The sequence below is a fragment of the Sus scrofa genome, chromosome 1 (assembly GCF_054392235.1).
Source record: "Sus scrofa isolate SSC_HxYL_T2T_F1_AM1 chromosome 1, Sscrofa_HxYL_maternal_Yorkshire_Landrace_v2.0, whole genome shotgun sequence".
Classification (NCBI taxonomy): domain Eukaryota; kingdom Metazoa; phylum Chordata; class Mammalia; order Artiodactyla; family Suidae; genus Sus; species Sus scrofa.
Genome location: NC_139383.1, coordinates 220,363,542 through 220,386,500, shown reverse-complemented (window position 1 = coordinate 220,386,500; position 22,959 = coordinate 220,363,542). Strand labels below are relative to the sequence as shown.

The 22,959-nt window shown below is 37.0% G+C and overlaps 1 protein-coding gene and 1 long non-coding RNA gene across 4 annotated transcripts in view; one reads left to right on the top strand and one right to left on the bottom strand.

Moving 5' to 3' along the window:
* LOC102165580 (uncharacterized) overlaps nt 1-22,959 on the bottom strand; it is a 1,236,614-nt gene that overhangs the window by 1,130,697 nt on the left and 82,958 nt on the right. The window lies entirely within an intron of this gene.
* LOC146407020 (uncharacterized) lies at nt 532-4,810 on the top strand. Its single transcript, XR_014821711.1, has 2 exons — nt 532-1,229; nt 1,310-4,810. It is a non-coding gene; the product is annotated as an uncharacterized LOC146407020 (long non-coding RNA).

Here is a 22,959-nt window from a genome sequence, read left to right as displayed (position 1 = left end):
ATGCAGGTTCAATCCCTGGTCTTGCACAGTGGGTTAAGGATCTTGCATTGCCATGAGCTGTGGAGTAGATTGCAGACGCGGATCAGATCTGGCATTGCCGTTGCCTGTGGCATAGATTAATGGCTACAGCTCCAATTCGACGCCTAGCATGGGAACCTCCATATCCCACCAGTGTGGCTCTAAAAGACAAAAAAGTAAAAAAATAAACAAAATAAAGTGTGTGGATACCCAGAATGAAATACGTATATATAAAATCTGGAGTACATGATAAAAATTGCCATTTAGTAAGCAACTACAGACTTGTTACCACATACATTGTTGTTGACCCTTTTTTCTGCACTCACTCTACATACATGGATCAGTTTTAAGTCCCATCCTCTGTAAATAAAATAATATTAATAATTTAATAGTTACCATTAATGTGCACTAATTATATATTAGAAACCACATGAGATATACTTATTTTATTTAATTATTTTGTTTGCTTCTTTTGCTTTTTATGGCTGCACCTGTGGTATATGGAAGTTCCCAGGCTAGAGGTCATATTGGAGCTACAGCTGCCAACCACAGCCACAGCCATGGCCATGCCAGATCTGAGTGGAATCTGCAACCTAACCACAGCCAGATCCTCAACCCACTGAGTGAGGCCAGGAATTGAACCTGTATCCTCCTGGATACTAGTCAGATTCATTACCGCTGAACCACAACCAGAATTCATTATTTTATTTAATTATTGATATGTATTTATAACTTAGATATCATGGCCTCATTTTATAGATGAGGAAATTATTGAGGGGCAAGGAAAAGTAAATCAATGTGTAATCAAGATCATATTAGCCCATAGGCAACAGAGCTGGAAATAGGCATCTGTTCAGTTTAGCGTGAAAGTCTCTGTCCTTTACAATTATATGGTGCTGCCATACAACATATAATACTACTTTAATATTGCCTGCATCACTGGAAGTCTCTATCACTAACACAAATACAGCATCTGTGTATCAAGTTCATCATTGTCATCTAAAGCAGTACATTGCCTTCAACCATCCATCTTCCTACTTTGCTTGCTACATGAGCATCTGGGAAACTAAAATTGTCTATGATTCACCTTCCCATTAGTGGGTTACTGTAGCAAGGCCAATAAAACTGACTCATAGTTTAAGTGTCTAAAGAGATAGATGCTTAAGTAACTATATGCAGAAAAAATGTGTGTTCTCTAACATCAGAAATCAGTATCACCCCTTAATTTTTTTTTGTAAAAATGTGTGTTCTCTAACATCAGAAATGTGTGTTCTCTAACATCAGAAATCAGTATCACGCCTTAATTTTTTTAGTAAATCAGCAATCTGGGTTTATAGCCCTTCTTAAAGCTGTTCATCTTTAGAGCCAAAACCAGTTCTCAATAATATGTGGCTTAAAGAAAATTGTTGTTTTTGCATGCCTAAGCTGCCTCCACAGAACCTATTGGATTTTTGCATTTAGTAATCTAGCACTTTAATTGCAAAGCTTCCACTGCAGGATTTCATCAAAGGCAGGCTTTTTCTTAGCATGGTGAATATATTGTGCCCCTCCCTCTGGCCTGCAAAGCTTTCACTGAAAAGTCAGCTGATAGCTTTATGGGAGTTGCCCCATATGTAACTAGTTACTTTTCTCTTGCTGCTTTTAAGATTATCTCTTTATCTTGATTGGTTTTTTTTCTTTTTTTTTTCTTTTTTTTTTTTTTTTTACTTTTTTAACTATAATGTGTCATGATGTAGATTTATTTGAGTTTACTTTGTTTGGGATGCTCTGTGCTTCCTAGACCTGAATGTCAGTTTCCTTCCTCAGGTGAGAGAATTACTGAGTTCTTAAGTCTTCAAAAAAGTTCTCTGCCAATTTATTTCTCACCTCTCCTACTGGATCATATAAGTTTAGTTATAAATTATGAATGTTAATGGCCCTAGATGTCTCATATGCTGTGGGTGTGGCCCTAGAAAAGACAAAAAAAAAATCAAAGTATCCTTATGTTTTAAAATTATTTTTTTCTTTTGCTGATTCATCTTGGGTGATTTCCACTACTCTATCTTCCGGAGCACTAATTCATTCTTCTGTATCGTCTAATATAATGTTGTTTCCTTCCACTGTATTTTTCATGTAAAGTTATTGCAATCCTCAGGTCTGATTGATTTTTTTGTTTTCTAACACTTTGTTGAAATTCTTGTGTTTATCCATTCTTAAATTTGAACATCTTTACCTTGAAATCTTTACCAAGTAGATTATTTCTCTCTGTTTCATTTAGTTCTTTTTTGGGGGTTTTGTCTTATTCTTTTGTTTGGAACATATGCCTCTGTCTCTTAAATCTGCCTAATTCTCTATGTTTATTTCTATGTATTAGATAGGTCCATTAGGTCTCTTGATCATGGAGAAGTGGCCTTATATAAGAGTATCTTATCAGATCCATCAGCATGCTCCCCTCTGGCTATCAGATTTAGATGCTCTAGAGGTACCCTCTGTGAGTATATGCCCTTCTATTGTGGTAGAGTCAATTACTGTGAGTAATCTGGTAGGTAAGCTGGCCTCTAGTCCAACAGGCAGTGAGGCCTTGCCTTGCATGGTTGCAATGGGTTTGCTGGAAGGTGGGGTAGGACCCTTGCATGGCTGGTTGTGATGTTTGGCAGTATACACCTGAGGCAGACTCACTGGTGGGCAGTTCATTTTCCCCATGAGGCTGGCTGTAGTCTGGCGATTCATGAGAGCTACATGCTTGTTGCTGATGGGTAGAGCATTTTTCCCACGTGGCTGACTGTGTGGCTCAGCTGTTTGTGACTATTGCAGGCCCACAGGTGACTAAGGCAAGACCTTGGAGCTAATAGCCTAGAGGGAGGATTCCAAAGGGGTACTTGTCAGCACTGGAATCAGTGTGATAGAAGAAGTCAAAAATAGCTGCTGTCAGTGTCATTCCCCAGGTGAGTTCTAGCTGTCTCCTGCCTCTCTAAGGGGGCTCTCCAAGATCAGCAAATGGGTCTGACTCAGGCACCTTTCAAACCACTGTGTCTGTGCTGAGACTCTAAGCATTCCATGTCTCCTTCTAAAATGTAGTTTCTGTTTCCTTTAGCCTTGTTGCTCTCCTGAATGTAAGCCCTTCTGGTTTTCGAAGACAGTCTTTCTGAGGGCTCATTTTTCTGGTACAGGACCCCCAAGCATGGGACCCCAATGTGGATCTCAGACGCCTCACTCCTCAGGGAGGATTTATGCAGTCATGATATCCTTCCTGTTTGTGGTTCACCAAATGGGAGGAGGGGGTCCTAACTTTACCAGGTCTCCATCCCTCCCACCCATCTCCTCATGCTTCCTTCTTTATATCTTTAGTTGTGGAAAATATTTCCTGCCAGTTTTCAGGTTTTTCTTATACGTAATTGTCCTACAAGTTGTTGTAAGTTGAGTGTGCCCAGGAGAGGAGGTGAGATGAGTGTCTTCCTACTCCGCCACCTTGATCCTTTGCCAAAACTATCTTTTATTTATTTATTTCCTTATTTTGCTTTTTAGGTCTGCACTGGTGGCATATGTAAGTTCCCAGGCTAAGGGTCGAATCAGAGCTATAGCTGCCAGCCTATGCCACAGCCACACCAGATCTGAGCCATGTCTACAGCCTACACTATAACTCACGGAACTGCCAGATCCCCGACCCACTGGGTGAGGCCACGGATTGAACCCAGTTCTCATGAATATTAGATTCCTTTCTGCTGTGCCACAGTGGGAACTCCAAAACTATCTTTAATTAACAAATTTCATTAAAAGTTTAGATCAAAGAAAAACATAATTGTCACCAAGGTAGCATATCCTTATTTTGGTGATATGAATGCTACAACATCTATGTTTTTATCCTTATCTGTTCTAAGTGTAGGTGTGGAATTAATCACAGAAGTTTGGATTCTGCATCCCCATGTCCTCCTGTGCTCCAGGAAATGGACAGAGTGCTTCAGAAAAAAATATATAAGAACCTCCTTTATGCACATCATGACATAATGGTAATGAAATCTCAGCATGCTAGCTGACTTCTGGCCTCGAATACATCATGCTCAATCTAATTCACCAGAAAGGAATGGAGCAGATTTAGTGTTTCCCTCAAAGATTATTCATAAGATTCATTTTAATCTCCCTCAACAAGACTACTCTATCTCATTCTAAAATTTGATAGAATCAGACCACGTTTAGGGCAAGCCATAGAGATAGCTCAAATCAAATCCATATTGTTTTGCTATTGGATTTAAGAGTTTACTTCATTAAAAACAGGCAAACAATTATGTTCTTTATTTTCAAACTTTCTGGAGCTATACTATGAATTGTGAAGTTAGAGTTCTATTTTCTGTTATATTGTGGCTGATGACTTTTATTCATTTATTTATTTTAGAATTTTCAATACCTACTCTGAAATGCCAGACCCTCTTCAATCTAACATAGTATTTAAGCAATAGGAGAAAAGGACAGATCAAATATACTGTGACAAATATATCACATGTGCTATATTAACAGCAAGCACAGGGACTGTGGAACAACATTAAAGATATAGTTAAGGATATTAGGGATAGCATCTAGGAAGGAAATGACCCCTAAAAGGATTCTCACATGATTATAAACATGAGATAAGGCAGCTACTCTTACCTGACTAGGAATGGGTAATAGTGCTTGTCAGAATGAATTTGAGCAGGATGACACATCAATTTTGGTGAAATGTTAAGGTAACGTGAAGTACAAATGGTAGGAAGTGAGGCTAGAGGGTTTGGGACAAGACTATGAAAAGATTTTGAGCCTAATGAAGGTTCGTAACCATTAAGAATTTGAGATGTAGAAAATATAAAAGAGTAAAACAATCTTAGAATCTGTCCATATAATTTTGAGATTGGCTTAAATAATGAAGAGAGAGAAGCAATCTGGCTGAAAATATGTATATGTGTGACTGGGTCACTTCGCTGTACAGCACAAATTGACAGAACATTGTAAATCAACTTAATAAAAAAATTTAAAAAAGAAAATCCCACTAACAATTTATGTGCAATATTAAAGAGAATACTTCAGTAATCAAAGAGTTAATCCATATATTTCACATGCGATTCTTTCTCACCCACCAAGTGGCTTTAAATACATGTAAAATATTTTCTTCCTGCACCCCCCTAATTCCTTTGATTCCTATCCTCACATGAGCTTTAATTTATGGGAAGAGAACTGTTAGAAGCCAGAAGAGACCCTAGATGTTGCATGGAGAAGAAGAGAGGAGGAAATGAAGCAAATCATTCTTAGCAACTACTGGGATAAGATTAGTGTCTAGATAACAACTCCTGTTACACAACTTAGAAACCGTATCAACAGCCTGATGAGCCCTTTTCCTTCCAAGTACTCCAAAAGGTCCCTACTTTAATAGGCAAACTGCATTCTTCACAAAAGAGATCCATGCCAGTTGTCTTAGAAAAGACCTCCAGATTTAAGATTGTCTCATTTGTGAGAAAGAATCACTTTCAAGAATTCTAAAGCCAAAAATGTAGAACCTGTGGTTTTAACATGAATGTATGAGTTTTAGAAGGTAGTATGCATGATGTTATGGTCAAAATGTACACACAATAAAGCACCTCTCCAATTTTTATAAAAATGAATCTAAACTTGTATGACTAAATAGCATTGACATATATGTATATTTCATACACATATAATTATATAAATGTAACTTTTTATATAGAAATATAAACATATATATATAATTATCCCTTTGTTATGCTATAACAAACAAAAGACTGATATAGTAAGTAGGGTATGTTTTAATTGGGAGGCATAAACCTAAGATAAATAAACTCCTCCTATGTGAATCCTAAAAAACACTTAAAGGCAGAAGAACTGAACTCACCCAGATTGCCTTATTAGGACTGGACTTGGCACTTATAATCATTGTCTAATTGCTCCTTTCCACAAATATCACAATTGCACAAACTCCCCTGATCCTTGCAATTGTTTAACTTTGGAGAGCAAGCAGTGCCATTCATCACCTTCTATTTTCAAATACTTCTAACCATTGTCCCAGTTACTGAGGAAAGTAAACAAGAAGTGCAGTCATCAGCAGCCTGAGAAGCTTAGTATATTATGCTGTAAACTGGCAAATGGATTTGGGAAAACTCTAATCAGTTGGTAACATGGAGGGAAAAAAGACTCCATTTAAATATTAATTTTAAAGTATTATGTGTGTGTACAAATCTTTTGCAGAAATTATCATTTGGAGATATTACTGAAGTAAAGCATATTTACTTGTTTAACAATTACCATACATATTTATTCTAATGTGTTTCTTCCTCATCCAGATGATTAAATGATTAGACGGCTATTATTTATAATAAATCTAATATTTTTGCTTGCCATAAAAAAGCCAACTGTGATAAAATATTGAGGACAGTCTGTCAAAATTTTGGTCAGAAACAGACAATTAGGCAGTGCCTAGCAACCAAGGTGAAAAAATGGTTATCTTTTTCCTGACTTACGTAAGAGAGGATACATGGATCAATGGTTATAATGTGAAGATCATTTGAACCTAAATTCAAATAATATATTTGATGTCCCTTCCAAAAATAACTTTCAATGAAAAACAAGCATCCAATATAAATGTGTGCTACAACCTTGGCAAGTCATTTATCTTTGGTAAATGAAGAATTTTTAAATATCCACAGCCTTTGACCTGAGAATTCATGGTCTATGTTAGAGGTTGGGGGGGCAGGGGGATGATAATAACAAGGTCAATACAGTTATTTTCTCCAAAGAAGAACAATGAGGACATCATCAAGAATGTAAATCACATAAAGGGCTTCTAAGATGTTAAAAGTGTTTTATTTCTTCTCCTGGATTGTGGTTACATAGATGATTCTTTTTCAAATTAACTGTTTTCTGTACTTTTATCTGATGTGATATGTTTTATAATAATTGCTTTTAAAAGGAATTCAGAAGACCTATTTTTTTTTTCCCAATTCTGGAGGATTAGCAGAAAATAAAAGTTGAACTGGGATTTGAAAAATAGATAGGACTGGGAGTTCCTGTCATGCCGCAGTGGTTAACAAATCCGACTAGGAACCATGAGGTTGCGGGTTCAATCCCGGGCCTTGCTCAGTGGGTTGGGAATCCGGCATTGCTGTGAGCTGTGGTGTAGGTCGCAGAGGTGGCTTGGAACCTACGTTGCTGTGGCTCTGGCATAGGCTGGCAGCTACAGCTCCTATTAGACTCCTAGCCTGGGAACCTCCAATGCTGCAGGAGCGGCCCAAGAAATGACAAAAAGACAAAAAAAAAAAAAAAAAAAAAAAATAGATAGGACTAACACAAGCCATGATGGAATGAAAGGAATTCTCAAAAATTAGAAAACTGCATGGCCAAAAGGAAAAACGAACGGTATCAGAGAGACAATTTGGCTGTACTGATGAGTGTATGAAGGAGAAAAACAAAAAATTAAGCTAGAACATTAGAGGCAAAAGAAACCCCTCCATATTAAGCAAAATGGTTACAACAGGATTAAAGTAATAGTGTTTTACCTGAATAACAGACCTAGATTATTCCTTTGCTTTCCCTGTGTTCCACCTGCAAAATGGCTATGATCTCAATACCCGGAACCACTGGGACATAGAACAGGAAGGGAGGGAAAATCTTTGGCAATTTTCTCCTAGGACTGAGAGCAGTTTATCCACTTTCCAACACCATGACATTTTAAATCCATCATTTCCTACTGATTTTGGTTTCTGAGAGTAAATTTCTCATATATGTTACTTTGTTAGTTCCTATTCCAAAGATAGCCCTAAGGCACTAGAGCTTTCCAGAATATGACTATACAATTCAGGTTTCTTGCCTCTGTTTCATCTGCCTAATGGGGATGCCTTTATTGCACTTGGAATCTGGTGCTGAATATAGTCTGCCTTTCCATGGTCTGTGCACCCATCTCCCTGATAACCCCCACTATCAGGGTTGCTCTTCAGTGAATGTCACTTGTGCCTCCTCAAATAAGCCTGGCTCTAAGAAATGTGAACATATTCCACGATGGATTTGCATCTGCATTTCCAACTTCAAGTGTAGAAATGATAATTGGGGTAAAAATCAATTGCTATGTACATAAAGGATTATTGTTGCATTACTTTGCAATTTTATGTTAAAAATATTAACATCACTATTACTAAAAGGGATGGCAAGCTGAATAAATATATGTTGAAATTATCAAGGTGAGTTTTTTAAAATTATATTTACATTTTTTAGAGTTAAATCAAATTTGCCTAGCCAATTTAACAAAAATGATCTTTGAAATATACTGTTGAAGTACAACTCCTTGATAAGAAATGAGAAAAATCCAAAAGTGGTTTTTTTGTTTTGCTTTTGCTTTTTTAATTTAATTTCATTTTTATTTTATAATGGAGTATACTTGATTTACAATGTTATGTTAATTTCAGCTGTAGGACAAAGTGAATCAAATATAAATATGTTTACATCTATTCTTTTTCAGAGTCTTTCTCCGTATAGGTTATTACAGAGTATTGAGTAGAATTCCGTGTGCTATCCAGTAGGTCTGTGTTGGTTATATATTTTATATTTATAAATGTTAATCCCAAACTCTTAATTGATCCCTCCCCACCACCTTTCTTCTTTGGTAACCAAAATTTGTTTTTGAAGTCTGTGAACTTGTTTCTATTTTGTAAAGAGGTTCACGTGCATCATTTTTTTAGATTCCACATATAAATAATAGCATATGATTTTTATCTGATTGATTTCACTGTGTATGATAATCTCTAGGTTCATCCATTTTAATGCAAATGATATTATCCCATTCTTTTTGTGGCTGAGTAATATTCCATTATATACATATGCCACATCTTCTTTATCCATTCCTCTGTCAACTGACATTTAGGTTGTTTCCACATCTTGTCTATTGTAAATAGCACTGCAACAAACACTGGGGTGCATATATCTTTTTGAATTATTGTTTTCTTTGGATAGATGACTGTGAGTTGGATTGCTGGATCATACATTAGTTCTATTTTTAGTCTTTCAAAGAACTAGTTTTGGAAGTCCTATCCACAGAAATCAGAGAAGAAAAGGGGGGGAAAGGAATTCAAATTGGAAAAGAAATAAAACTGTTGCTGTTTGCGGAAAACATAGAAAATCCTAAAGATGCAACCAGTAAACTACTAGAGCTCATCAATGAATTTGGTAAATCTGGGGATACAAAGGTAATACACAAATATCTCTTGTATTTCTACACACTAAACAATGAAAAATTAGAAGGAAAAATGAAGGAAATAATCCCACTTACCATCACTTTAAAAAAGAATTGAATCCCTAGGATTAAACCTCCTTAAGGAGGCAAAAGACCTATACTCTAAAAACTATAAGATGTTGATGAAATAAAGTGAAGATAATACAAACAAATTGAAAGATATACTATGTCCTTGGATTGGAAGAATCAAAAATTGTCAAAATGACTATACTACTCAAGGCAATCTACAAAATCAATGTGATTCTTATCAAATTAACAGTGGCATTTTTCACAGATCTAGAGCAAAATCATTTAAAATTTGTATGGAAACACAAAAGACCCCAAATAGCCAAAGCAATCCTGAGAAAGAAAAACAGCTGGAGGAATCAGGCTCCTGACTTCAGACAACACTACAAATCTACAGTCATTTGAACAGTATGATACTGGCACAAAAACTGACACATAAATCAATGGAACAGGATAGACAGCCTAGAAATAAACCCTTGTTCTTATGGTCAATTTATCTATAATAAGGAGGCAAGAATATACAATAGAGAAAAGACAATCTCTTCAATAAGTGGTGCTGGGAAAACACAGCTACATGTAGAAGAATGAAATTGGAACATTCTCTAACACCATGCACAAAAATAAACTCAAATGGATTAAAGACATAAATGTTATGGATACATAAAACTCTTAGAGGAAAACGTAGGCGGAACACTCTGACATAAGTTGCAGCAATGCCTTTTTGGATCCATCTCTTAGAGTAATGAAAATAAAACAAAAATAAACAAATGTGACCTAATTAAACTTAAAAGGTTTTGCACAGCAACAGAAATCATAAACAAATTGAAAAGACAATGCGCTCAATGGGAGAAAATATTTGCAAACAAAGCAACTGATGAGGGATTAATCTCCAAAATAGAAAAACAGCTCATGCATCTCAATATAAAAAACTCCAAATAAGCCGGTCAAAAATAAGCAAAAGATCTAAACAGACATCTCTCCCAAGAAGACATACAGATGGCCAAGAAGCACATGAAAAGATGCTCAACATCATTTGGCAAATCAAAACTACAAAGAGGTATCACTTAACATCAGTCAGAATGGCCATCATCAAAAGTGTCTTCAAACAATAAAGGCTGGAGAGGATGTGGAAAAAAGGGACCCCTCCTGCAACTGTTGGAAGGAATGTAAATTGGTGCAGCCACAATGGAGAAGAGTACAGAGGTTCCTTAAAAGACTACTAAAAATCCAAGAGAAATTTCTAATGTCTATAAATTTCTTCCTTTTATTAGCTGGGATGACACACACACACACACCATTATCCTTTCCCTGAAGAATGAAGAGTCTCTACAGTAAAAACAAACACTTAAGTGCATTTTTAAAAGTCTTTGGTGTTAATATTTTAGCTAAATAAGCAATTACTTGATTTTAAAAAAACGAATAGCCTTTATTTTCAGATATTTTGTTTTTATATAATATTTTCCTGGTAAAACAATTATAAAAGAGGGTGGTACAAAGCATTTAAAATAGTTTCGGTTACTAATTATCCCTCCAGAGACTATGATTTGTAGTGATACATCTGTTTTTGCAATTATGATTACAGTAAAACTGTATTATTAAATTTTCTTCTGTGTAAATATTTGTTTCAATCCAACTTATCCCAAGTTACCCAAGTTACTCCTGCTGAAGCTGCTATGATGTGGGCTTTTTTTTTTTTTTTTTTGGTCTTTTCTAGGGCCGCGCCCACGGCATATGGAGGTTCCCAGGCCAGGGGTCTAATGGGAGCTGCAGCTGCCAGCCTACGCCAGAGCCATAGCAACACAGGGTCTGAGTATTGTCTTCGACCTACACCACAGCTCACAGCAATGCCGGATCCTTAACCCCCTAAGCGACGCCAGGGATCAAACCCGCAACCTCATGGTTCCTAGTCGGATTTGTTAACCACTGAGCCACAACAGGAACTCCTGATGTGGCCCCTCTTAGCAACTGAAGTTTTTGGACATGTCTCTGTTCTCTACGTTTCCTCGCCTGTTCCATGAGCCAGTGTGCAATCCAAGGGAACTGTCAGCTCTCAATTATTCTGTTCCATGTTTAGCATATTATTAAAATATAATATTTTCCCTCTGGCTGTTTTCTGTGCAAAATTGTAAATCAATTCCAATTTCTAAATGGGAATAAAAAAGAGTATCGGCCTGTATTTACTTATGTATTATTATTAGTCGAGACTCTGACTCCAAATACTTGGCAGTTTCTAAGCTAGCTCCAGCAGAGGGGGGAAAAGAAGGAATTCAGGCAGTCCTCCCAGGACTGAAAAGGTAACAGGAACCTTGATGGAATTCTCTCAACTTTCTTTATGTATATCCCACTGTGAAAACTGGTTTTCCCTGCTTCAAAGGGCACCTAGGAAAATAAGAATGCCCCATGCTCCTGAGTTGCTAAGTTAAATTTCTAAATACATGTAGAATTCAATTTATTGTTTCTTGGTCTCTTCTCAGTTTTCAAGAGAGGAAGAGTTTGCCCCAATCCTGTCGTGGTGTTAAACACTCCTCATTACATGGAGTCAAAAGAAAACTACCTGCTGGAAAGCAACTTCTTTAGAGAGGAATGGAAAATGGTTTTGTAAGAAAGTCAAATAAGGAGTTCCCGTTGTGGCTCAACAGATTATGAACCTGAATAGTATCCATGAAGACGTGGGTTCCATCCCTGGCCTTGCTCAGTGGGTCAGGGATCCAGCATTGCTGTGAGCTGTGGGATAGGCTGGCAGCTACAACTCCGATTCAACCCCTAGCCTGGGAACTATACCACAGATTAGACTCTAAAAAGCAAAAATAAATAAATAATGTTTTAAAAAACGGAGAAAGTCAAGTAATTTACAATTGCCTACTATAAGTTGTCTTATCCAAAGCTGGCCTTTTTATTTCTTGAAATACATATCTGCACTGTGAGTTCTACCATTGTTCTCAATTTGAATTCAGGCTCAGAGTCTGAGAAGAGGCCTAAGAACCTCAACAGATATATTTTGTAGTCATTAGTCCCTTTAAGAAAAAACACAAAAGGCTTCCTGACCTACTCAGTGATTCAGTTCCCTCAGGTAACTTTGGCATCCACAACATGAAGCTCTTCAAGGCTGCTACCTCAACTCTCACGCACAGGCTCGTTAAGCAGGTAGACAATTTGAAACAAATGCCACAACTGTATGTTCCAAGGAGGAAGCTGTGTGAGTATTAGGCAAAAACAATGCTCAATTCATTCCTCTTATTAATGGGCCGTTTCTCCTTCAGGCAAATTACTTCACCAACATATGATAATGAAGGCCTTCAGTCAGACCCTCTAGACAAATTGGACACTTTGTTGGACAGGTGCCACTGTCTTAGAAAGAAACACAAGGGTTTTACAGCACAGCTTTGTCACAAAGCAACCTGGACAAAGAACATACAACCCCATCAGTCTCAGATGGGATCTGAAGATCTGAAACTTCAGAGGATTTCCTCATGAGCCCCCGAAACACAGGGTTTTTGGGCAATAAGGGAAAACTAAGAGGTAACTACGAAGTCAGAGATGAATTTAGTTAGTGGAAGGGATATTGACAAGACACACACTACAGAACATGGGAAATATTATCATCCTGAACTTTTTGTTCTGATTTTTGGAAAATCTATTCTCAGGTGCAGAAGACTCAGAAAGTTGCAGTTGTGTTATCCGTACAGCCAAGAGCACCCACAGAAAAAGCTCAGTGTTGCATGTGTGGCTTAAACATATTGGTGCATATTTAACCAAGTGAATATATTGTGATGGGATTAAAATTTTTTATGTCATATGAGCAACAGGGTAAATTTAAGAAAATTATCTTTCTTGCTATGATTCCAGAATTATAAGACATTTCTCAGCAGAGAATTCTCTTTATTATAACATCATTTAAGAGATAGAGAAGGGATGGCAGTAGGACAAAACTGAAAGTCAGAAATAACTGAAATTTTACCAATGGGGAAAAATGATCATAGTACTATAATATTTTAAAGAGAGAAATTAAGGGAAAGAGAGATAAAGAGGATGGGGGAAGAAGGGGTAAACAATGAGAATCTTGCATTATTGCTTTGAGAAGTCCCACAACCAATATCAATTTGGCTGCTTCTCCCTTGACTCTCCCCCATTTTATAAGATTTTACGGCTTTAATCACTTTAGGGAAGAAAGTGCAATAAAAGAGCGGTGTGATATTCTAAGTACACAGACTCCAGTAACTCCTATGAGATCCCTGTCAGGATTTTGGACCACATATCATGACTACATTATGAAAAGTATCCACTAAAGAGAGTTCATTTGTTACTTTGATTATTATGACCAGCATTTACATTGTGCCAGACAGTATGAAGGTGATAAACTATAAAATGAACAGTGCCTAATATGTGCTTTGGCAGTCATGCAGACTCAAATTAGAATACCTCATTCAGATTACATTTTACTCATATCTTTTGCCCTCAAATTCTGTTACTGTTACTGAGGTAAAAAAAAAATAGTGATTTTTCAGCTCATAGGATTTTTAGCTTGACGTCGAGGACAATGGTGAACTATTTTAATACTCAGCATAAAGAAGTTAATTTCCTCCCCCTGCCCCCTTCCCAATCACCTCACTCCAGGACAATATAGCAGAAAACTGACCCAGCTTCATCCTGGCACAGAGAATTCTCAGTAAAATGATGGTGAAATGAGAGGTTTGCACAATAACATTTTATCTTCCCTCCATGTGTTGTTATTACCACTAGGAGATCAGATTAGATCCAATCTTGAAAAACATTTTTTACAGAAGCTGTATTATCTTCCTCCCGACTTGATTTTTGTTTTGTTTTGTTTTTTTGGAACTAGAATCCCTGTTATGGACTATCTTTCTATTTCCTTCATATGCAAATTATGATGCAGATGGGAAATGCTGGAAAATGGTTCTTGGAAGACTACATTGGTGTTTGTAGTAACTGGTTTCTGCACTGGATTAGGAGTTCTTTGTGAGGAAGGGTTATGTCTCATTTATTTTTGTATCTCCAGCTTCTAGCTCAGCACTTGGCCCACAGTAAAGATTCAACAGATACTAAAGGAACAAATGGACTTCAAAGGAAGCATCAAATGGGAAAAGGAGAGCCTCCATTTCTCTCCTATTAGAGTAACACCATTTAGAAAGTTAAAATCCAGTTTGTATTGGGTTTGGATATTTCCATTTCAGCCACAAATCAGTATCATTAGAAAATACTACACTTACAGGTGTACCTAATGCCAAAATCTTGAGTTAGGCCTGGGTTAAATATGAATCAATTATTGATAACACATTCAAAACCAAGCTTAATATACTGTGACAATATTTAATAATAGAAGGGAAATAACAATTGAGGAATGTTTCAATAGATCAAGGCACATCAGTGAAAAAGTGAAATGAAATGCATTGCATATTCATGTAAATACAAGGATTAAAGCATCTTTAATAGCATGATGTATCAAATTAGCCTCCCGCCACATATCAGATTCTAGTTATCTATTACCCTTGCCTTTTTCCTACTCTAGCTCTGCTGCAGTGACTGGTTTTCGTAAATTCTAAGTCATTCCCATAAGTTCAAGTTAATACAGTTTGCTTCATGTCTAATACAGAGCCTCTTGCCTTCTATCCCAAGGCTTCCCTATTGACCCTGAGGTGGGGCTCAGCACAGGACCTGCTCACACCCGCACTCATGCACAGAAGCTTATATCCTTCAGGGAAAATTATGGACCTGGGGGAAAGGGTAGCTGATAAATACATTCTTTCCCATGACTGACAATTCTATGAAGTAGTTCATAAGGTTTCCTGGAGAACACTTTCATGAGACCGAGATAAAAACTTTGTGTTGATTCTACTTCTATGACTTACCTTTTCCTTATTTCTACCCCCTAGAATTGCACTCCTAATAAAGTAGCAGCACACAAGACTTTGCCTCAAGCTCTGCTTTCTGGAATAAACCAGGGAAGACACTTAGAATGCCCTGGAAAGAAGCCTTCCAGGCCAGGATTTTGGAGCTAGAATATCGAGTTGTTGGATGGCAGCAAGCAGTTCAGCTTCATAGTGAGGGGATAGCAGTATACTTTTGAGATCTTTCTATAGAGATATATTACCCTCCTGCTCCCTATCATAGCCTGTAGATTATGACCATCTTGACATTTGAGTGAACACACTGGTCCATTAGTTTGAGTATATCCTAATTTGACTCGGTGAGCAGGAAGCTGCAAGACAGGTGCATGTCATAGAATTGGAAATAAGAATAATGAATCCTCAGTTGTGCCACATTCATGAAGTTCTCCTGGATCTAGTGGCCTGGGGCCATTAAGGTAAAAGATGTCATTGCATCTTTCATCTTATACTAACAAAAAGTCACAAAGTGCTTGCAGTCAGGATTTTTGAGCAAGCATGTAATATACCTTTGCTTAAATCTGTATCTTGGAAACTCTTGACTCGCACTTGAGAGTAAAAGAGGGACCTATAATACATACAGGCTGAGGTGTATGTTCCTGTGCCACTTGACCCCTTAGAGCAGTTATTCCAATAGTGCTCATGCTGTCCATAATGGAATAAGGTGCTTCTTCTCTCTGGCAAGCCCTAATAGAAAATACACAGTAAACTCCCTAGAATTACGGAACTAAACTATACCTTCATGGACAAAAATATGCTCTGTTTGATAGACATCTCTCAGGGTAACCAAGCCCTCAAACAGACTAATAACAGTGGTTTAGGAAGTGATATTTGGTTTATGAACAGCCCATCATGCAACAGTGTTACCAGATCTGACTCCTAATGCAGGGTATCAGAGTATAGCTCTGTTTTATTATATTTTGGGAAGTGGGTCTTAGTAGTTTCAGAAAGAGTAAGTGACAGGTGATCAGACTTTCAGATCAATCACCTCTATGGCATTGCCATCTTAACTTCTGCTCACACCAACAGGCAATCAATAGACAAGAAATGAGCTTGGGATTGGTTCACAGATGAATTGGTACAAAATGAAAATGGATGTGGATTGCTGCCACATTAGCGGCCCACACAAGGTGGCCTTAAGGAACAGTGGGAAGTTGTAAGCAGTATTAGATGATCCTTATGGTGGAAATAGTGACCTGAGGTCCAAATATACAAGGATTCCTGGGATGTGACAGATGTTTTGGTGAAAGGGTCAGTAGGGCAAAAAAGATTGGAAAATTAGGAGCAAGAAAATATGGGAAAACACTAGGAGATCTGGGTAATGTAAAGTGTTTACTATATCAGACACAAAAAGTGCTTCAGCTCTCTCACTCACAGTTGTCTTGTGTTCCAGATACTACTGTGGTGACAAGGCTTGTCTGTGTTCTGACCAGCTCTACATAGGTGCAAACAGATGGTATCTCACCTATACCGGGCCCTCTCACCTCTTGCCTGGAACTTCCTTGTTAATGCCAAGGTTTGAGATACAAGAAGAGTCTTTTGAACCCCATGTAACCTAAGCATGCACAATGCAGAAGTACAGGGGAACTGACCCTGTGGGAATTTGGCCAGTAGGAAATGGAGCAAATGTATAAATTTTCTTTCTTTGTCCCATGGATAAGAGGTCCTAGTACAGTTTATGAAGTGTCTCATGTGATCAACACCAAGACCAAGTAACCAATTATTATCAGTCATCTTGCCATCCCACCTATCTATTAGCTCTTTCCCTACTTCATCTGTCCTTTCTTGCACTGCCTCCTAGATTATACTCCAAAATAAAGCACCAGTCTCCAACATCTTAACAACTAGTGTTGAACTCATGAAAAAAAATCATGATATAAAGTTACATAACCAAAAACAGAATACAAAATTATGCATCTGAATGACTTGTTTTAGAAAATTGATGTCTAGAAAAATATGTTAAGAATATAATTTAAATACTATACATCTGCTTAATGTGTATTTAACAAGTGCTATTTCTTAGGAGCAGGATTAGAAAGGATTATCATTTATTTAAGGTTCTACAGTTTCCAAATTTCTTACATTGAACATATTTTATCTTCAAATCTTGAAAAACAATTCTATGGGGAAAAACTGTGTTTCTGTAATCAAAAGTGTTGTAAGGGCATGGTCATGGTCAGGTATAAAGCAAAAAAATTTCATAGGAAACAAGTACGCAACTCAAAATCAAGCCAATACTACCATTTGATCCAGCAATCCCACTCCTGGGCATCTATCCAGAGAAAACCATGACTCGCAAAGACACATATACTCCAATATTCATTGCAGCACTATTTTCAACATCCAAGACATGGAAACAACCTAAATGTCCATCAACAGAGGAGTGGATCAAGAAGATCTGGTACATATACACAATGGAATATGACTCAGCCATCCAAAAGAACGAAATACCCGCATTTTTAGCAGCATGGATGGACCTAGAAATTATCATGCTAAGTGAAGTCAGTCATACAATGAGAAACCAACATCGAATGCTTTCACTGACATGTGGAATCTGAAAAAAGGACAGACTGCACTTCTTTGCAGAACACATACTGACTCACAGACTTTGAAAAACTTATGGCTTCCAAAGGAGACAGTTTGGGGTGGGGTGGGGAGATGCACGGGGGTTGTGGGATGGAAATCCTATAAAATTGGATTGGATAATCATTGCACAACTACAAATGTAATAGATTCATTGAGTAATTAAAAACAATAAAATAAAATTAGATTGGTGATGTGGCACAACCCTGTGAATACACTAAAAGACACAGAATTGTATACTTTTAAAATAATGAATTATAGGTTATGTGAATGGTATCTCAATAAAGCTATTACAAACAAAAAACAAAAAAAACCAAAACAAAACAAGCTAATGCCAGGTAACGTGTCAGAAGCTAACAAAGGGTTGAGGGAAGATACACAGTTGGTCCTGCAGAGTGTGTAGTGGTGATCTCTATATACTTGGGGGCTGGAGTCTCTTCTGAAATAGTATCTGTTACAGAAGCCCTACCATCAATATCTAACAGAGGGGTCCTTGAGAAATATATTTTCTAATTAAAAATGAGACAACATTTGAAAGTCTAAGTAGAAAATGCTAATGAAGGCTGGGAGACAAATTATTTGAAACTTGAAAAAAGTCCAGAATTGCTGGTCTCTGAAGTTATAAAATACAGGAGAAGCTATTTTCAGTAAAGGGAAATGATGGTCTAGGTATGACTTGATAAAACATAAGATTCATTCATCAGAGAAATACATCTTAGAAAGTGAAATGTATTTAGACAAATTAATGAAGGCTTGGAGATAGAACATAAGACTCCAGTGGACTAGTAGGTAGGTGAAATGGTTCTTGTTCAGCATGAGAAGAGAAGGAATTTTCCTCTTGATAAGAGGAAGGAGTGGGGATGTAAGGAGCTGGGTGGCAGAGCTAAGAATAGAATAAGTAAAAAGGACAATGACTAGAGACAGGGAGTAGGTCTACCTACCAGTCATGCTTAAACCTACCAGTCATAGTTCTGGACCCCAGAATGCTGCATGGGGATGGATTTCTTATAAAACAAGGAAGAAGGGCCCAGTTCTAGAATAAGCTCAGTTTGTTACAAAACAAAGATGGCTCTTAACAATACAGAAGTGCAGAAGCAGAGTGTACAGCAAGGCTGGTAGCATAGATGGAATATGGACTGTGGGCTGTCACAGGAGGTATAACCCAGGCTGAGGGCAAGAAGAATTTAGTGATACTGTGGGGAGTGGGAGGTGGTTGCAGAACTCACAACAGTGAGATTCATATAAGCCAAGGTAAATGTGTGCTATGCGTGGGTCGAGATGAAGAAACACAGTGTGAGTTGATACCCAGGGAGCACATGAGGAAACTAAATAACAGAGAAGATGGTACTTTCTAGATTACTTCATGTTGCCTGTCACCACCCCTTTGACAGATGTGTAAAATAAGACTAGAAATGTACAGTTGTTATCCTGGAAAAATTTTCTGAAGAAACGTATTAAAAAATAAAGCTAGATCCCTGTAAATAGGATTAGGCAAGTCATTATAACTTGGAAGTTCATTCAGAGGATACAGTTTTAGAATCAGTTGGTGAAACTGATGTTGATTTTACCCACACACTCAGAGAGGACCACAAAACTTCATTATTTCCACTTTAAACTTTCACTGATTGGAATCAATCTGCCTAATCCAGAAGGTAAAAATATTTATGAGGAGGGAGAAAAGTCACATGATGCTATTTATCAGAAGGAAATAGGGGAGAGAGCGAAGGAAACTGAGGAAAAGAAGGGAATAAAATTAAAGAGGAACAAGGCCAGCTTCCTAGAAGCATGTCTCCTACAGCTGTGCAGGGCCTTATGCTTAGAAAGATTGCAAGTTTGGCTTAACGCCCTTTTGACAGGGTCTTGAAATTCTTTTTTGTTTTGTTCAACTTATATAGCTTCTCCTGAGGCGGAGACATAAAGGAAGAAAAGTTGAAATGGAAATAAACATAAAAATTATTTTACTCCAGTTAAGATGAAAGAAATTGGAGGCAAAAATGGGCTTTACAAAGCAAGTATTTGAATATGGCACAATATTGAGTTGAGTGGGATGGGGAGAAATTGGGACGTACATGATATTTCATGCAGTTTTGTCATTAACTAAGTGCTCAAAGATTATCTGTGGCATCCTCTTAGTTTCTCTAGACCCAGAGGCATAGAGAAAAGGCTAAACAAACACATAAATGTAAACAAGGGGAATTAATGTGAACACTGAAACTGAACAAGTGTGTGTGTGCGTGTGTGTGTGTGCACGCACGTGCGTGAAGGCTGATTGTGGGTGTGTGTGTTCAGCACTTCATCCTTCAAAAGATAAGGTTGGAGCAGCTACAGGACATTGGCCCTTCCCCTATACTCTTCCAGGTCACTGATGCCAAACAGATAATATATTGAAGGGCCCTTATACCATAAAATGCTGATACCTTAAAGTGTCAAAAATCCAACTTGAAATGAATTGACCTCATGGAAATTTTCCTTGCCTATTTTCTTTGTCACAGGCACCATTTGAGATGCTGGGATAACCTGGTGATACATCTGGAGATAAATAGGGAAAAGCAGGAATCTAGTCCTAAGAGAGCTTATAGCTTAGTGAGCCTACTTATACAACTTCATTATTAAAAGTGTAATCAGTGCTTTGAAGAAAATATAAACAGTTATTAAAATTTATATATTGGAAGCCTATCTTAGTATAATGAAGGACATTTGAGAGCCTTCCTGAAAGTAGCATTTAAATTCAGATTACGTGAAGATGAGTTACCCAGACAAGGGGTTAAAGGAATTACTGGAGCATTTCAGGCATATGTCTACTGTAGCAGATTACAGGAGGATAAAGTCTCCAAAACAGAGTTTTGCTTCTCTTACTTCCTCGCTGTGACCGCCTAGGGCAGTGTCTGAGAGAGTAGATGCTCAATAAATATTTACTGGTTAAATGAATGAATGGATAGATAAAAGTTATGTTCTAGCAAAGCGCTATTTAAGTTCGAAAAGCCCTGAGCCAATGGGATCATGGTAAAATTAATCCTTTCAAGAGTAAGCCACTAAAAGGAGTTGTGGAAATAGATTCAGAAAATAGTGGGGAAAAGCACTGCTAATTAAGCATCAAGGTCTGAAACAGCTACAGTCACTCCTATACAGAATTAGGATCTTCATAAACCAGCACTTTTTTCACAAGCCATACATTAAGGAGACCCACAATTTAAAAAAGCTGTGCTGCCTACACATGTTATACAAGCCTAAGTAATGGATCATCCTTTATAGAAACCAGCTCAACTCCAATAATTTCACAGACCCTTGAGTAAACTGTCATGCATTGCTTATGAGCAATTAAGCTTGAATAGAAATGCTTCTTTTATTTTCTTTCAGTCTAAGCTAGGCTGAGTGACCACTGACCAAGACAGAAAATTTTTATTGCTTAATTCTTAAGTCACTTTGTTGGATTGTTTGACTTGGACAGACAAGTAAGACTTAACACAGACTCACTGTAGTGAGGAACTCAGGACTTGCCCCCACCTCCTTCCTTTTCTATGATTCCATTGTCTCCACCTAAGGGTTGCCCCACCCACAAAGTCAGTTTTCTCAAAGAGTGACTTTAGTCCTTGCAACAGAAAGGAAAAGAAAATTGGAAACTTTCTTAAAATTACTGTCTGAACTTCCATAGTTTATAATCACCTAAATGAGAATTTCCTGTTTTAACCATCTAAGCATGCAGTCCCTAAGTAAATAGAGTATCATTTAAAGTATTTATTTTGTAAATTAGTATTCTTTGCCTCTCCCATGTAATAAATCATAATTATAAGTAGGCTCTATATTAAAATTACAGTATCTTTTAATCATTTCTTTGATGAAGACCAGCACATGTATTAACAAAAAAACCAGGAGCTCCTAAAATGAAAGAACTATGTCATCCATATTTAAACTATTTTGACTTTATTTTTAAAGTGCCTGCTAGACATTAGTTTCCTATCTACAGCTTATTTTCTCATCAAACAATTCTGAATATCCAGTTTTTATTTATCATTTATTTTGTGCCAGACACCACATGCACACGAGTACATTGGTTAAATGAGTCCATGTATGCAAATTTCTAAAAACAATGCTAGGCACTGAGGAAGCACTCCATAAATATCAGCTCTTAATTTCTTATTTAATCTGCACATGTTCAATACTATCTGACAAGGTAGGTATTATTATGTTGCACCATAGTGAAGACACTGTGCTCAAGGAGGTGAAGCTTGAAGCAATTGGTTCAAAGTGACCCAGCCAGTTAGTTTCTGAAATCAGATTTGCCCCTTCTCCTGCAACCACTCCCCACTACACCTGATTTCAGAATATACCTGATACAGATTTTGTGACTTAAAAAAAAAATATGTGCCCCAATAATATGGAAACCTAAGCCTATTTCAGACATATGGCATAATGTACAGTCCATGCGAATAGGAGAACACACCCATTAAATGCTCCTCACCTGTTAAAAAGGAACATTCAGTATAGAGGGTCTTACTACCTGCCAGCACGAACCAATAAAAAATAATTAAATACACATCTCATGTAAAGTTGCCTCAAAACTATAAAGTACTTAGAAATATAGCTAAAAAAACGTATATGATATATATGTAGAAAAAAATTTTGATTTACTGAATGGGGCAAATGAGGAGCTATGAAAATGATGGAGATATATACAATATTAATGTTAATGTGTGAATTTAATTAGTTGATAAATATAAAGCAATACCAATATCTCAACAGCGCTTTTCATAGAATGTAACAACTTAAGCTTAAATTCATGGAAAAATATAGAAACAAGGAATGTAAGAAAATTCAGAGGAATGAGAGGAAATAAATAAATTAGAACTATAGGTATAATCAGACCAATGGATTAGGATAGAAAGCCCAGAAATAAATACATTCACAAGTGGAAACAATCTATAAAAGAATGGCATTAGGAAGTGCTGCCTTTTTAAAATAAATGATGGAAAAAACAGTTTCCTATAAGGAACATAACTTTAAAATTTAAGGAAATAATCTCTCCCTAACCCTTGTAAAAAATGCTGTATTTTTTCTTCTGTAAGAAAAAAAAAAGTGATCATAAATTTAAAGATTAATATATTCAATCAAATATATTACAAACTTCAAAGCAAAAGACCCACAAGAAAAATTAAAGGTCAAACAACAGAATAGGTTAAGATTATTTTTTTATCTTATTTTATTTTGCTT